Genomic DNA, 16,143 nt, shown 5'->3' on the forward strand with positions numbered 1-16,143 from the left:
CAAAGTACCATTTTTTTCAACATATGCACTCTTAAATTTGATAAGCTACTGCATCAATTAAGAGATCATCTTTAGACTCACTTCAATGAAAGGGAAAAGAGATATAACATTTTGAGTACTTCCCATGTTCCAGACACCATACTGGGCTCTTGGCAGACATGATTACATGTTGCCGTCATAGTCTTTAGTGTCACTCACAATGATATCCCATCCTGGCTGCATAACAAGATTAACTAAAGATACTGAAAATTACTGATACTTGGCCTAGACCCCACCCACCAAAAAATCACATCAGGATCTTTCAAGGGGTCTGAAACAGGTATTTTTTTTCCTTCCATGTCTCACAAGTAGATTAAAATAAAAGTGTAGGGAAGGATTGTCAGCTTCAAGGCAAAAATATTATTCTGTTTATCTCTGTTTGATCAACTTATAAATTTCAGGAGGCCTTTTTTCACTGAACAACCCTTTTAGCAAAAAAATACTTCTATCAAGTATGAGGTATGGAAATATTAACTCAGTTTACTTTTTCCCATTCTTCCTCATAATCAGAATAAATCAATAATCATAAAACTACTTACCCAAAGGACTCTCACCTCTAACTCTCATACACTTGAAAGTACAATTTGTCTTCTCTGTACTCAATTTGCTCTTCCCTTCTGTAAGTCAAAAGCATGTATCTGATCTAGGGAATTTTAGTGAAGAGAAGTAGAAGGTAGAATAAGGAAAGTGAAACATGCATAGCACCTGGCTGTGCCCAGTTACTTCCATCAAACAAGCTAATTACTCAGGATCCACCTTATTTGATAATCCTAACATGGGAAACTAAAAATACCAGTTTCTGATTTTCTTTATTTTTGTTTGCTTATTCAACATGTTCAATATTGCTAGCAAAGTTTATACCCATGTGAGTTGGGTTCCTTTGACCTGGCTAGCATCTTTTCCCATCTAATAGAATGAGAAAAGAGATGGAACAGGAATACAGATACTAATAAAATGGCCTTCATTAGGCACAAAAAGAGATATCACAGAAAATTACTTTTACTTTCTTAAAATAATACCTTTTTCCATCCTTAAAAACAACAACAACAAAAACGCCACCATTCTTCCCCCAAATTAAAAAAAAAAAAAAAAAACTTATAAACTATCTTTAATCTTAGCCTTACATTCAATGAGTTGAATTTTAGTTTAGGGCTTTTTTTTAAACTTCTATTTTGTTGATGTGTCCAAAGATAACAGTTTTTGATAGCACTTTAAACATTTTGTAAAGGAAAATCATAATAGTATTAAGGATTATAATTTTAAAATAGTCTTTTCATTAGGGGAAGATATTCGAGTATGTTAATAATCACTGCTAAGCCAGATGTTTTGTGACTCTGTGTTGCTTTTTCTAATAAGAGTAGAGACACCACTTTCTGTGGCATCTACTGTCTAAGATATTGTGCATATATTATCTGAGTTAGTCATCACAAAATATACCTGCAATTTCCCCATCTTAAAAGGGCAGCAGCTGAGATCCAGAAAGATTGAGGAACTTGCCTAAGAGGTGGCAAAGCCAAGATGTTAATTTACAGTTTGTGCTCTGTGTCCTACTACCATGCCATCTGTTCCTCAAGAGTATGGCAAACCAGTTGAGAGCTAACTGGTTTGTGGTTAGAGCAAGAATTTGCTTTTTAGATTAGAAGTCTTGAAGGTCTCCGGTTTCCTGTAGGGCTTAGATCCATATTATAAGAATAATGTGAGTTCTTCCTATAATTTTACCTGGTCAAATTTATATTCTGTCAAGACTATATGTACATTGTGAAGATGACTCCAGCACGGTGTACCTAGCAGACTTGACAGCTCGTTTTAAATATTTTCCTCTATATTTCAGAATTATTTTTAGTAATGATCATGAAATGAAACAAATGATGAAAATAATGCAGAAAATGGCAGAAAAGTAATGCAGTTAAGAATTGTGATTGAACTTTTACCTAAATGTATATGATGAAGAAATAAATGTTATAGTACAGAAAAGTAATATATTTTATTTTTAAAGTACGTTAATGCATTTTTTAAAGATCTATGTGTATTAATCTTTCATCATAGTGGATTATAACAAGTCTTCCTCAAACTTACAAAGTTTTAACACATAGACTCCAAAGAGTTATAGAAAGGCAATATTAAAGTAAATCCACTTCTCATACTCTATTTTTGTAGTTATGCCATTGATGTCTTTTTATAAATTACTGTTTGAATTCAAATCTAGATAGTGCCACAGAGACATGAACCGCATAGGAACAAACTGTAATGATTCCAAATTGCTATGAACTTATTTTCAAAATAAATAGTATGCGCCTGGGTGTCTGTGTGTTGAGGTCAACCATAGAACTAGAAATTATCTGAATTAACTTCTATGCTCCATAGTGTTTATTAAAATACAAGTAATAAAATGCTAATTAAAATTATATATGTGTCCAAATATGGATATGTATGTTATTATATATTGTGTGAACATAATATTATATATATATTTATTTATCTATATAGTTGAAACATAGCAGTAGCCATAATATTTGTAGAACTATGATGTCCAGTATGGTAACCACTGGCTACACAGCGCTATTTATATTAAATTTAAATTTATTCAAATTAAATAAAAAGAAATTTCAGTTCCTCAGTCACATTAGCCACATTTACATGCTGAACAATGACAAGTAGCTAGTGACTACAGTGTTGGATAACACAGATATAGAACTATAGAACATGTATATCATTTCATAACATTTTGTTGGGCAGCATTGATTTAAAACTTTGATCAGTCAAAATTTTATTACTAATATTGCTTAGAATTGACAGTATAAGGGGCTAATAAAAATCAGACTTTTTTAAGGTTTATTTATTTATTCATGAGAGACACAGAGAGAGAGAGGCAGAGAAACAGGCAGAGGGAGAAGCAGGCTCCCCGTGGGGAACCCGATGTGGGACTCGATCCCAGAACTCTGGGATCATGACCTGAGCCAAAGGCAGATGCTCAACCACTGAGCCACCCAGGTGCCCCCCAAATTAGACTTTTAATAGGTATTGTTATTATATAAAAATTCTCTGTAGACAATGCACCCCTTATTGCCTTCACTGGGGACAGCCCTTCTGACTGGGCTGCCCTGGATTTGCCCCTGTTCCAGGAATCCATTAATGTTTCTATGGCTCTCATCTAATCTCTCAAAGATATAAAGTTTCTTTACCCCTTCATTAGGCTTTATCATGATTAGTGTGGTTTGGATGGCAGGTTCTCCTACCCCCTCGGGGAACATACTTTATCAACAATTCTCATTTTTCTCTACTTACTGGCAATTCATTGTAAGTCTAAGCAAGGTGTGTCTTACCCTCATAAAAATTCATATTCTTGTACCTTGGCTTTGTCTTACATCTCTAGTCAACTTTGGAGCATTACATTCCTTGTCACATTCTAGTTTCCTGAAATAGTATTCCATGGTCCTGTTTGTCTCCCAGTCATTCTTTGTCCATTCCACAAGATCTGCTCTGGTTATAGCCACCCCAATATCTACATAAAGTCATCCCACCTCTGTGCTCCTATAGAGAATCCAGTATATACTGTGTTTCCACTACTTTTCACAGTGTACTTGAAAGGTAGATTTGCTTGTTTCTTGTGTCAAGAGAATATAAACTCCAAGAAGATACTAGAAATATCTTATTCAATTCTGAGCCCCCTGGACTCAGTTTAGTGCTTGTGAGTAGTCACTAAGTAGACATTTGTGGAAGAAAGAAGGAAAGAAGGGAGAGAATTTTACTATTATTTTGAATAGCTCAGTTGTGAGTTCGGGGTAGGGGCAAGAGGACCAGCAATTAAATGAAACGTATGTTGGGGCACATGGGTGGCTCAGTCAATTAAGTGTCTGCCTCTCTGGTCTTGATCCTGGGGTCCTAGGATCAAGCCCTGCATGGGGCTCCCTGCTCAGGGGGAAGTTGGCTTCTCCCTCTCCTTCTGTCCTCCCTCATCCTCTGTCTGTCAAATAAATAAATAAAACCTTTTTAAAAAATGAAATGTATGCAAGCCACCTACATGTTCAAGTCTATAGAGCACTTAAGATGTATTATTATATAGCAAGTAAATTATTCTGCATGTCAAGATCCTCCCTGATGTTCAAATCATTGGAGATGTTTGATGATCTCTTAGAAATTGATACATGAACCTCTTTCTGGCTCTATTCAGTTCAGTGTAAAAAGTGTAATAAAGGTCTTGCTTTGTGTTAAGCACTGTGCTAGAAACAGGATACTAAGGTGACTAAGACATTTTATCTGCCCTTAAGAGATAAATTTATTTGTTAGGAACAAGGCACAAAAAGATAACTGAGATGGTAATGAGATTTAATGTTCATTTAGCACCCACAATTTGCCATTACCAAGTGCAGCAAATCTTGGGTTGGGGAGAGCTAAAGTAAAAGTTACCAGCAGGATACATTTGATCCTGTTATCACTAATTAAGTCAGCCTGTTTAATGGGTTATGCTGGGAGAAAGTATAAGTAAACACATTGGTTCTCAGGATAGATGGGGAGTTCTGTGTTTGAATAGCACATTATAAGTCCCACTGTTTTTCTCTCTTTCTCCCTTTTAAAAAATATTTTATTTACTTATTTACTTGACAGAAAGAGGGGAGGAGGAGGGAGAGTGAGTGCACAGAGGGGGAGGGAGAAGCAGACTCTCCGCTGAACAGGGAGCCCAATGCAGGGCTCCATCCCAGGACCCTGAGATCGTGACCTGAACCCAAGGCAGACACTTAATCAACTGAGATACCCAGGCACCCTGACCACTGTTTGTCTCTTAAAATAGTCAAAGAGGGGAATCCAAGCATCCCCAGAAATAAGGAAACACTTTCCCAGTCTAGCTGTAAACTAACTCTGTCCTACACAGAAAGGCTGTCCATGGTGATGAGGACACAAGGGAAGAGGCTTTGGTTGGGGGAATTTATAGAAAGGATACTGATCAACCACAGGTGACAGTGCATAGCAAAGTAACATAGAGGAGTGAGAGCTGTTTTCCTAGAGCTCTCCCTGGGCAACAGGTAGACTTGAATACCAGTAATACAGTAACATTAGTTACCATGAAGGACTTAATGTAAACCAGTAATTGTGTTAAGTGCTTCAACATATATAATCTTTAACCACATTACAACCTGGTAAAATGAGAGTGATCCCTCATTTATAGCTGAGAAAACTGAGCCCTAGTCAGAATAAGCCATTTGTTAATGTTTAGATGAAGAGAAAATAGTGAAGCTCTTTGAGCCTGTCTCAAAAATCACTGATTATAATTTTATAGTGTGGTCTATAGGTGATGGTCAGTAGAGATTTGGGTTTTTATTTAGGACCAAATGCACAAAGGGAACTGATTGGTATTTCAAAAGTACCTTTTTCTGGTTTTTGATGACTTCAAGGTCCTTGAAGAAAATGTGAGGGGCAGTCTCAACCCAGAAAGACTTGCTCTCATCTAAGGATCTTTCTTCTCTTTGTCCACATTTGCAGGAAGTTCTAGGACTGGTTGGTTGGGTAGTGTTAGGTTTTTTGTTACACCCATAACCAATATTTGGCATCATGATTGACCTTCACTCTTGTCAAGAAGAAAACTCTAGAGACAAGAGTGCCTTGTTCTTTCCAGCTGCAGTTAATTTTGGCTTGTCACTATGACAGATGTCAGGGAAACTACTTGGCTTTCTTCTTAATCTCTTAAGCTTAGGGGGTGTCTAACAGCAGGCCTGATTCCAGTGCTGGGCTGGCTGTCACATCTGTAAATAGCATCAAGGAGAAGAGCTAAATAGAAGTTTAGAACTTAATGGTATACCAATATTTTATAGTAAACAGAAGTAATCCATTTCCTGAAGTGGCCCTATGAACATACTCTACTGCATCCTATAGATGTAGATATTGATGTGAATATATATGTATGAAATATGTATATACACATGTGAACTAATGGGCCACACATTTTTTTTATATAGAGAGAAGTAGAAATTATCAAAATAAGTTATACTTGAATTGACTTCTAAACTTCTTGTTTTTGTCATTCTCCTTAATCATTTAGTTAAAGAAACCAATTCCTACCAAGGTAAATCTCTCACTTTTTTTTTTTCAGTTTCATCAAAAAAAAAAAAATCCTAATTGTCTTAGTTAACCAGTATTGGTTATCATCAAACACTCATAAGTGTTTCATTAAGGAGGGAAGAAACTTGACCACAGGTTTTAGTTTAGTTTTTTTAGTTACGAAGTAAAATTTAAAAATTGAGCATGCATTTTTTTGAATGCTTAAGGACTAAGTCTTTGTTATTTCTAGAGTAATGAATGATACCTGTTTTTCCTACAGTGCCTGCCTCTAGGTCTTGATATGTTTGCTATAGAACACAGGAAGTAAATGACAACAATAACTATTTGTGTGCAGCTCCTTTGCATCCTTTGCTCCCAAGTGACTGCAACTGGTAATTTTAGAGCACTATGCTGAAATTCAAATAATCTAAGATAATTTAAAATGAGTATCATACAGTGCTTATGAGTGAACAAAATGTATTTTACAGCACATATTTTTCTTCCATTATTATTTCAAAATTGGTTTGTTTCTGGGCTAAAAAAGACTCAAGTAACATATTGGTATTCTGGTTTCATGAATTCTTAATAGGTATTTTTTAAGAAAATAGATTTTAGGAGAAGGAATTGAAAAATTTGGGACAGTGCATATTGCACAACTTTATATGGTAGTCTATAGTATACCAGTTTTCCTTATGAATGTCCAAAAGGGTAGTGTCACATATTGGATTTTCTACAAATATGCAACTCTAAATCTCTTTTCAAGTGAAACTTCTTGATGATTCCGCGGTCATGGAATATTCTTTGGGAAATATTGGATTAGTCAGTCTTAAAGCTTCTGGGAAGTGAAACTAATGCCAGTTTTGGATTAGAACCAATCTCTAGTCAGTGCACAAAGTAATCCCTACACAGATTGCTGAACTTCTGTTTTATTAATAATCTCTACTTATCTTGTAAATAATTTTTCGGACTCATTCATGCTAAAAACAAGAATATCAGTTTAGAGTATATCATTAGGCATTAGAAAAGAAGTATCTAGGCTTTATGTCCAATTTTGGAACTTAAACCTTTTTGCTTCTTAAAAAAATAAGTTTGTTTTTCTTTTGGTGACCCTGTGATTTTGGAACACACAAAGGCACAGCTGTTCATCTCCTCCTACAGGTTCAAAGTCCATGGATTCTTTACTTACCAAGATTTGATACTAGATCTTCCATCTCTTCTGTAAATTATATACTGTGTGATGCCACATGAAGACCTTTAGGTCATTAAAGCACCATTAGTATACTGAGATAGTGACATGATAAATAGATCTTACATAAATAGCTTTACTTTTGTAACTCACATTTCTCTGAAGAAAATGATCCCTGCTCTACCTACCTCAAGGATGTCAAAAAATAAAAATGAAAGTAATGCATTGTGTGTGAAAATGTTTTATAAATTGCAAAACAGCCTACAAAGACAAGGAGCTTCAATAATGATAATGATCATAAGTCCCAACTGTACCTGATGGATTCTGAAAAATAGAGCAGCTTATAAGTTAACCAAAGACAAAACATTCTCTGGCTCAAATACAAATTGTGTCAAGGCAAATGTTTACTTCAAAACATTATTCATTTTGGGAAAACACTAGAAGAGATAAGTAAATATTGATATTGATTTTCAGGAGCCTCCTAAAAATGCAGAAATGAACTCTTCAAGAAACTATGAAAGTAAAACAATTGAGTGGTAATTTTTTTTTGTCTTGGATTTATTTTTTTGGACTATTTTTCTTCTTACAACATTGGAAGAGCACAACTCCCAAAACAGTTTTTTTTTTCTCCAAGTTATTGCATTGTTCAAGGTAGAGTTATTTTGAGAGTGAAAATCTCTGAGGCATTGAAGAAAAAATACTGAAAGTGCCTCAATGATCAGAATGTTTCCTTCTTGGGAAAGTTCTATAGTACATTTAAAAGTACAGGTCAGAATGTGTCAATTTTGATTTTTATATAACTCCCTGATATTTCTACAACAGCTAGATATCTAAGATAAGAAAGTAGTTGAAGGAAATGTAAACCCAGATAATATGTATTTCTTTTTGTTGCCAGATTAAAAACTATAGTGCTATGCTACTAAATAATATATTTTGAGGTTCATATACATCACATATTTTATGTGATCAAATCACATATGTTTTAAATATAATTAACATTTTTAAGGAAAAAGATATAGTTGTACTTTATGTTGATAAATTCAGGCAATTACAAGTTAAAGATAAGAGAAAAATAATCTAATATCCATTTAAAAAATATTTATTTACTCATAAGAAACATAAAGGGAGAGGCAGAGACATAGACAGAGGGAGAAGCAGTCTCCCTGTGAGGAGCCCAATGCAAAACTTGATTCCAGGACCCCAGGATCACAACCTGAGCCAAAGGCAGACACTCAACCACTGAGCCACCCAGGCAGCCCTAAAATTCATTTTTATCTTATCTAAAGCCCACAGGATTTTTTTTCTACCACATGCAATCTGTTTTTCTATAGAAAAAAATGATCATACTGTACATGATCTTTCATAACTTTTCAGCAATTAAATATTTTTGTGGGTGTTTTTGTGGACATCCTAATTACACATCATAGTATTTCATATTTTCATAGTATTGCATTGTGACAAATGTTATACTTTTTAACCAATTACAATTGTTGTGCATTTAAGATCTTCAGTTTTTTCCTAGGACAAAAAGTACTTTGATGAACATTGCTAAACCTAACATATTTTTTACATTTCACAATTATTTTTTTCAGGTTCAAGCCCTGAGATGTGTAAATGTTAAACTTAGCCAAAATTTAGCACTTATAAAATTTTAAACATATTTCTAGATCTTCTTCAAGAAAATGCAGCAATTTTCTCTCCAACATTAAGTGTGCAGATATGCCCTTTTGCCCATCCTCTTATCACTATGAAAGCATTAACAGACATATTTTTTCCTTTCTCAGTCTGTTAGATAAAAAGTGGTGTTTCATTATTTCAGTTTGAATTTATTAATAATGAGGTCGAACGTCTTTTCATTTATTTGGCCATTCCTTCTCTCTCATGTGGAATGTCTTAATGCCCCATCTTTTCATATACTTTGTTTATATTTTTTAAGATTACTTATTTATTGATTGATAGAGAGAAGAGAGAGAGAGAGTACAAGCAGGGGGAGTGGCAGGCAGAAGGTGAGGGAGAAGCAGGCTCCCCACTAAGCAGGGAGCCCAATGCAGGACTCCATCCCAGGACTCTGGGATCATGACCTGAGCTGAAGGCAGATGCTTAACTGACTGAGCCACCCAGGTGCCCCTGTTTATAGTTTTCTTTTTTTTTTCTTTTTTTCTTTTTTTTTTGTTTATATTTTTCTAATAGACATGAACATTTTGTAATTAAAGATATTTTCTCATTATTTGTATTTTCTACTCTAAATTGTTGCCTTTGCATTTGATGCATCATTACTTGAGAAAATAAATGAACGAAAATTTATTCAAAAAGTTCCCATTTAATTCTGAAACTAACGGGAGAGCCTATTGGCATGGGATCTGAACCTTCCCAAGAAAGCTTGCTGCACTGAAATAAGAACTTTCCTAACTCTGTCTTATGTGTGGTTCCTAAGTGGTTGGTGCCAAGTGAGAGCAGCCATGCACACGTTCGGCTGAGTGTTTCTGAGTGAGATCTGAGCCCTCCTTGCAGCAGACTCCCTTGTACTGCTTGTCTACTGCTGATTCTTGGTCACTCTGCACCCGTTACTTCCAGGGATGAGCCTAGGAACCTGCATTTAATTTCTAGGTGTTTCTTATATGTACCGAAGTTTGAAAACCCCTGATTTCATCCACATTTGAATATCAATCCTCACATATATTCAAGACAGTTCTCAAAAAGGACCTTTTGAAGGCTATTTTTTTTAGTGCTCCTCCCTTTATGTTTGAAACATTATAGAAAAAAGCTCTCTTACATATTCAAAATTTTAAGAAGTTCAAGTAACTCAGCAGGGTGCTATCTCTTTGTTAGATGAGAATTACCCAGTGTTGTATTTTCTTTGGTCATTATGGTCTCCATTATGTCTGAGGTTAAAATAAATACTCCGTTTTAGAAAATTCCATTGGGGATCCCTGGGTGGTGCAGTGGTTTGGCGCCTGCCTTTGGCCCAGGGCTCGATCCTGAAGACCCGGGATCGAATCCCATGTCAGGCTCCCGGTGCATGGAGCCTGCTTCTCCCTCTGCCTGTGTCTCTGCCTCTCTCTCTCTCTCTCTCTCTCTCTCTGTGACTATCATAAATAAATAAATAAAATATAATAATAATAAAAAAAGAAAATTCCATTGGTTTACATTGCTGGTATAATTATCTACCTCACTCAGATACGTGACATTGTGGCTTTCATCTTTATTGTAATGTTGTTATTGCATACTTATCACTTATTAAAAACTACCACAAATCATTTGGGAAACTGGGAAGGAATGAAAATAAATGTTCTATATTCAAGAAATCTGATGGAACAGTATCTTCTCTGAAACAGATCAGAAACATATCTTTTCTTTCTAGTTGGGCTTGAGGTCTCCAAGGCAGAGAATAATACAGCAGGTGCCAGATTCTTATGTAAGTGACTGCTAACACTTTTTAAGTGCTTATTACATGCTAGGAACTGTGTTAAACGCCTTTATATTTAACCCTCCCCATATTATTTGATGAGGTTAAACACCAGTAATTATTAGTATGCCTTTTCACAGATTAGGATAGCAGGCATGGAAAATTTAACTTTCTCGTGGTTACAAGCAGGTTGACGGTTGAGCAGGATTTGAACCCAGGTCAGTCATGTGGCTCTAGAACATGCGCTTTTTTTTTCTTTTTAACTTTTTTAGAAAAGATTTTATTTATTAGTGAGAGACACACAGAGAGAGGCAAAGACATGGGCAGAGGGAGAAGCAGACTCCCTGCAGGAAGCCTGATGTGGGACTCGATCCCAGGACTCCAGGATCACACCCTGAGCCAAAGGCAGATGCTCAACCACTGAGCCATGCAGGCATCCCTCTTTTTAACTTTAAATAAATCTTTATTTCACAGAAGTTGTCACATAATTGGATATTTCTCTACTTTTACACAATTATTGTTTCTCTCCACAGAAAGGCTGCTTCTTAACTTTTCATCTGAGCAAGCACTCACTAAAATCCTGATTTGAACAGAATAATAGTAAAAATGTCTCAGTGGTTTAAGTTGAAAGCAGTACATTGGTACATGGCTCTTACATTCAGTTTATCAGGAATGTATAAATTTCTTTATTCAAAAATAAAAAATAAATTATCTGGAGGCATGGACAATAACAGAAATAAACCATTATATGTTGTCAACTGAAACCAGTAACTGGCCGTTGGAGTGATTTTCTTTTTTTTTTCTAAGCTTTATTTATTTTTAGAGAGAGAGCATGAGTGGGTAAGGGTTGGGAGGAGAAGGAGAGAAAGAATGTTGAGCAGGTGTCATGTTGAGAGTGGAACGTAACATGGGGCGGGATCTCACAACCCTGAAATCAGGACCTGTGCTGAAACCAAGAGTTGGAGGCTCAGCCACCTGAGCATCCAGGTGCCCCATGCTTGTAGTGATTTTCTTCAACATCAGCCATCCTTTTCTTCAGTCATTTCCTTCAGCTGACTTCTCTGAAGTTAGTGTTGAGGAGTTATTATTATTATTGTTGAGTTATTGTTAAGGAGCTCTGCCTCTGAGTTTCCTCTCACAGTTTATTAATAATGGTAAAACACAATTCTAGTAATCTACCTTCCATGCAACCTTCCATACCACCTCCCATTCTACCCATTCTATGTGTTCCAGTGTCCTTCTTTTCTTTAGAAATTCTGATGACTGCAACTACCGCTGTCACTAACAGAGGTCACTCCAGCAGCATCCAGTAAAGTAGTTCTTAAACTTTAGTTGGATCATTGATTCTTTCTTCTAGCACATTCACAAAATCTCTAAGCACAGCATCATAACAGACTTCTGAGGATCTCTGCATAATTTTCTCAACTATCATTAATCCTTCAACATCTGCATTCTTAGCACGGGTCACTAGAATAATTTTGAGTATTCTCTTAATAATTTCTATTTCATTTTTTTGATCTTCATTAGCTGGAGTTATTGATTCCAAGGCTGGAATGCACTGAAGCAGTGTTCAATCCCTTCCCAGAATACTGTCTTCTTCAACAGCAGCTCATGTAGCATTGAGGCTATCTCCAACTCTTCCTTTTCATTCACTTAAAATCACTTGTCTCACTAAATTTCAGTATAGTTACTCCATCTGAGAGTTTTGCCAGGTATTCTTTCAACTTTTCATACTCATCAGTTGTGATATCTCACTGCTTAGTGATTTCTTAAATATGTTTTTCAGCTTGAGCCTTGTCACCTTTTCCTTTTAAATGCATGGCATCATCTTTGGTCACAATGATCTCTCCCACTTTTCCCAAGTCATGAGGCTGAGGATCTTCAAGATTTAGAGTCAGTCCTTCTCCAAACATTGCACCAGCAATAGCATTAGTCACACCTTCGAGCTGGTTCTAATGGCACCAAAACCCAGAGCTTAGACTGCTACCACTTTAAGACCAACTTTTAGCCTATTCAAAATGAGTATGCTTGGAGTTTCTCCTTCAACATCTGTAGCAATTATGACCAAAGGCTCATGGTGAGCACTGGCAATCTGAAGAGCAGGTACAATGGACTGGACTCTGGAAATGTTCTTTTCACTCAATAGAACATAGGCATCTTGGAATTCACATTTCTGATCTTTTGACATATTAATAAAGTATACAGAAATATAACCTTGATCAAATCTCATGCCTTTAATAAACCATACTTGGTACCTTCTATCTTGAGATATGAAATCAGTTCCAGTGGTATTACTATCTGTTTGTCACCAAGTCAAAAAAGCAAAAGATTAACTGGAATGGTGTATATGCCCATAGCGTAGAGAGAATAAGGTTGCATCTCACTGGAAAGGCCCCTGAGGGGCCCTTTATCCTGGGAACAGTCTGAGGAACTTGTGTTAGAAAGTTGTGGCCCATCTGCTATTCTGAAGGGACATATCCCTGGAGGATGACCTAAACACAAATGCCTCAGGAGAGGAGCAGGCATTCCAGGTGGAACAAAGCAGCTTGACTGGAGGAGGCGCTGTCTACATCAAGGGAACCGTAATACAGAAGATGGCCTAGAGAAAGTATCTCTGAGGAAATCAAAAATACATCCAAGAAGGAAATAGAAACTCACTCGGCACCTGCTATGGAGAATGCTTGGATGCTGCTTACTGTGAGCACTGTGAGGAAGGAAGGAGGGAGGTGAAATGAGTCATAGAGAAGAAGCATTTTCAGATTTACTAGGTTGGGACTAGCCCAAGCCAGGGAGAGGGAAAAAACATTGTATATTTTTTATAATGAAGAAGTGGATTCCTTCTCTCTCTCTCTCTCTCTCTCTCTCTCTCTCTCTCTCTCTCTCAAATAAACCAAAAGTAACATTTATTTTCCCAGAGTGGCAGGAAAAGCTAAAAAAAACCTGAGGTGATTTTCATGCTGGTGCAGGGAGTGGGGAGAAGATCTTCACCTACAGAGGTGTGGAATGGGACAGCAGGAAGACAGGCCCCTTTCTGAGTTTTCCCTGACCTAGTTCAACAACAACAACCAACAAGTGACCCTGATGTTGTCACAGTTAAAATGTACATATTTTTGAAGACCCCTTAAAGAGAACTGATATTAAAAATTGTGATTCCAGTGATGTCATGGGGAAACATAATCACCTATTTCACTAATCCATGGAACAGGTTTAAAATTTCCACAGAAATATCTACAGTAAAATTATATAATATATGTGGAAAATGTGTAGCTCACTGAGCAGCACGGTAGAGTTCATTAATGTTTGTCTTTTTCCTTAGGAAATAGGGTATTTTATTACTACAAGAAAAAAAATGGAAGAAATTTTGTTATGCCAGTTTCCTGTATTTTAGGAACAAGGAACTAATTATGAAATCCTTCTATAAGCCCAAGTATGAAACTCAGATGTAGCCTATAGTTTTGAAGAAATGTTACATGAACTACTTTTAATCTCATTTATATTTTCCCTACAGAAGCATAAGAACACACTTTATAAATTTCCCCTTCTTTGGACTGTTAGAAGCTTGGTTCAGAAGCCAGAAGTGCTATGGCTTTGGAATCATGTCTGCTCTCCTTAGACAAGATAAAGGCAAGTCCACCTATCTGTGAAGATCTTTGATTTGAGGGAACATAGAACTGAAATTGACTTTATGCACTACTTTTCATAGAGAATTAGATTAAAAAAGCCCAATATCTAAGTCTGGTTTGTTCTAATTTAAAAGATAATCAAAATATCTTCAACACTGTGGGAGGTCTCTCAGTAAACACGGATTTATATTTAGCACAATTTATTTGAAAATCAGAAAGGCTGCCCAAATAGTCCAAACATTAAATTATTTCAATTTTAGAGGGCAGATATTACTGAGAAGTAATAAAATATTGCCAGCCTGCATAGGCAGCTCATCACCAGTAAGATGAAAAGACCAATTATGCCTCACACGGACAAATGTTGATTAAAGGGTGGACTTCATAACTGCCTGGCCAAGTTTGAGGCTGTAATCACAGAGGAGGGGGAAGGAAGCACTTAGCACAACACCAAAAGCTGCAAGGAGGAGTCATCTGATGAAGGGGGAAAGATGGGAAATTTTAAAGAAAATGTCAGAGGAAATTGCCTGGTGGTAAGAACTCTACTTATGTATGACTCTTAAGGAAATTGTCTTCTTAGAAAATTGTAAGTTCTCAAAATCTCTTAAATAAAAAAAGGACCAATCCAAGCATTCTGTAGATCAAACTTGGTATTCTCAAACTTCAGAGAAATTGTTTTTATTCATCACGGCTTCTCATTCTTCTGAGGAAGACTCAGAAACTGTGTGAGTTTGGGTTTGTACAGGGTTCCAGAGGGTAACTCAACTTGCTTGCAGGTTAAGCCTGATAACATGAAGGTGAAGCTAAGTCCCCATCAAGTGCTTACTGAGTAATTTTGTGTGTGAATAATTACATGTAATTTCAAATGAGATAGCATATATCAGATGCATTATACAGGCAAGGTTATATGATGCATAATAAATGATATGTAACGATCTCTATGTATTCATTAAGAATATATTGAAATGGACTCAGTATCATGCTGTGTATAGGGAGGATAAAAGAGTTGTGTCTAGGCTACTAGGGAGGCTCTGGAAGGTACTAAGAGAAAAAAATAACATGCATGAGAAAAAGTTTTTAAATTACATGATGCAGTATGTAATTAAGTACCATACTATGTAACACAGGATTATTAAAGTTCAGAAAAAAATAGATGCAGTGAGAAGTGGAAAGATTTTCTGGAAAAGAGGGAACTTGAAGTGGGGCTTGAAAGATGCATAAGATGTGGGAGTCTAGAAGTTGAAAGGGAAGAAATTTCAAGAAAGAGAAATAGCAGCCCAGAGGTTCAAGGGAGGGAATGGCAGAGAGATTGGATTAGGGAACCAGTGTAGTGGAGCCAGATTTACTAGATTTGAGTCCCAGCAACCCATCTTACTGGTGTCACCTAAGAATTATGTGATGGTTCTGTGCCACACTTCCATTGTCAGTAAAATGGAAATAACATATTTATTAAAGAGGCTATTTTGAGAATTAATGGGTTGACATATATAAAGCACTTATATCAGGACCCAACACCTAAGAGGCATTCAACAAATGTTAGCTACTATTACTATTATTATATTGTTGTACACTGTTAAAAGATGTGATTTTCATGTCTAGAATGAAGCCACATTATACAACAATGGTAGCTATTTGTTACAGATGGAGTGATGGACACTGTGCTCAACATTTTGCTTACATTTTCTCTTATTCCTAACAACCACTCCCTAGAGAGAGGGAGAAGGAAATATTATCTCTCTCACTTTACAGCTGAGAGAGTTGAGAATTAGAGAAGCAATTTTCTTGAGAATTCTGCAGCTAGTAAAGAACAACCAAGAGATGCAAATTGTAGTCTTCAATGGTTGCATTACAATGCTTGA

The 16,143-nt window shown here is 36.3% G+C and overlaps 1 protein-coding gene and 1 pseudogene across 1 annotated transcript in view; one reads left to right on the forward strand and one right to left on the reverse strand.

Annotated features, from left to right (window-relative positions):
* ZNF804B (zinc finger protein 804B) overlaps window positions 1–16,143 on the forward strand; it is a 496,855-nt gene that overhangs the window by 328,061 nt on the left and 152,651 nt on the right. The window lies entirely within an intron of this gene.
* Window positions 11,800–13,190, reverse strand: LOC129498118 (60 kDa heat shock protein, mitochondrial-like; annotated as a pseudogene).

This window comes from Nyctereutes procyonoides, unplaced genomic scaffold (genome assembly GCF_905146905.1).
Source record: "Nyctereutes procyonoides isolate TBG_1078 unplaced genomic scaffold, NYPRO_anot_genome, whole genome shotgun sequence".
Lineage (NCBI taxonomy): Eukaryota > Metazoa > Chordata > Mammalia > Carnivora > Canidae > Nyctereutes > Nyctereutes procyonoides.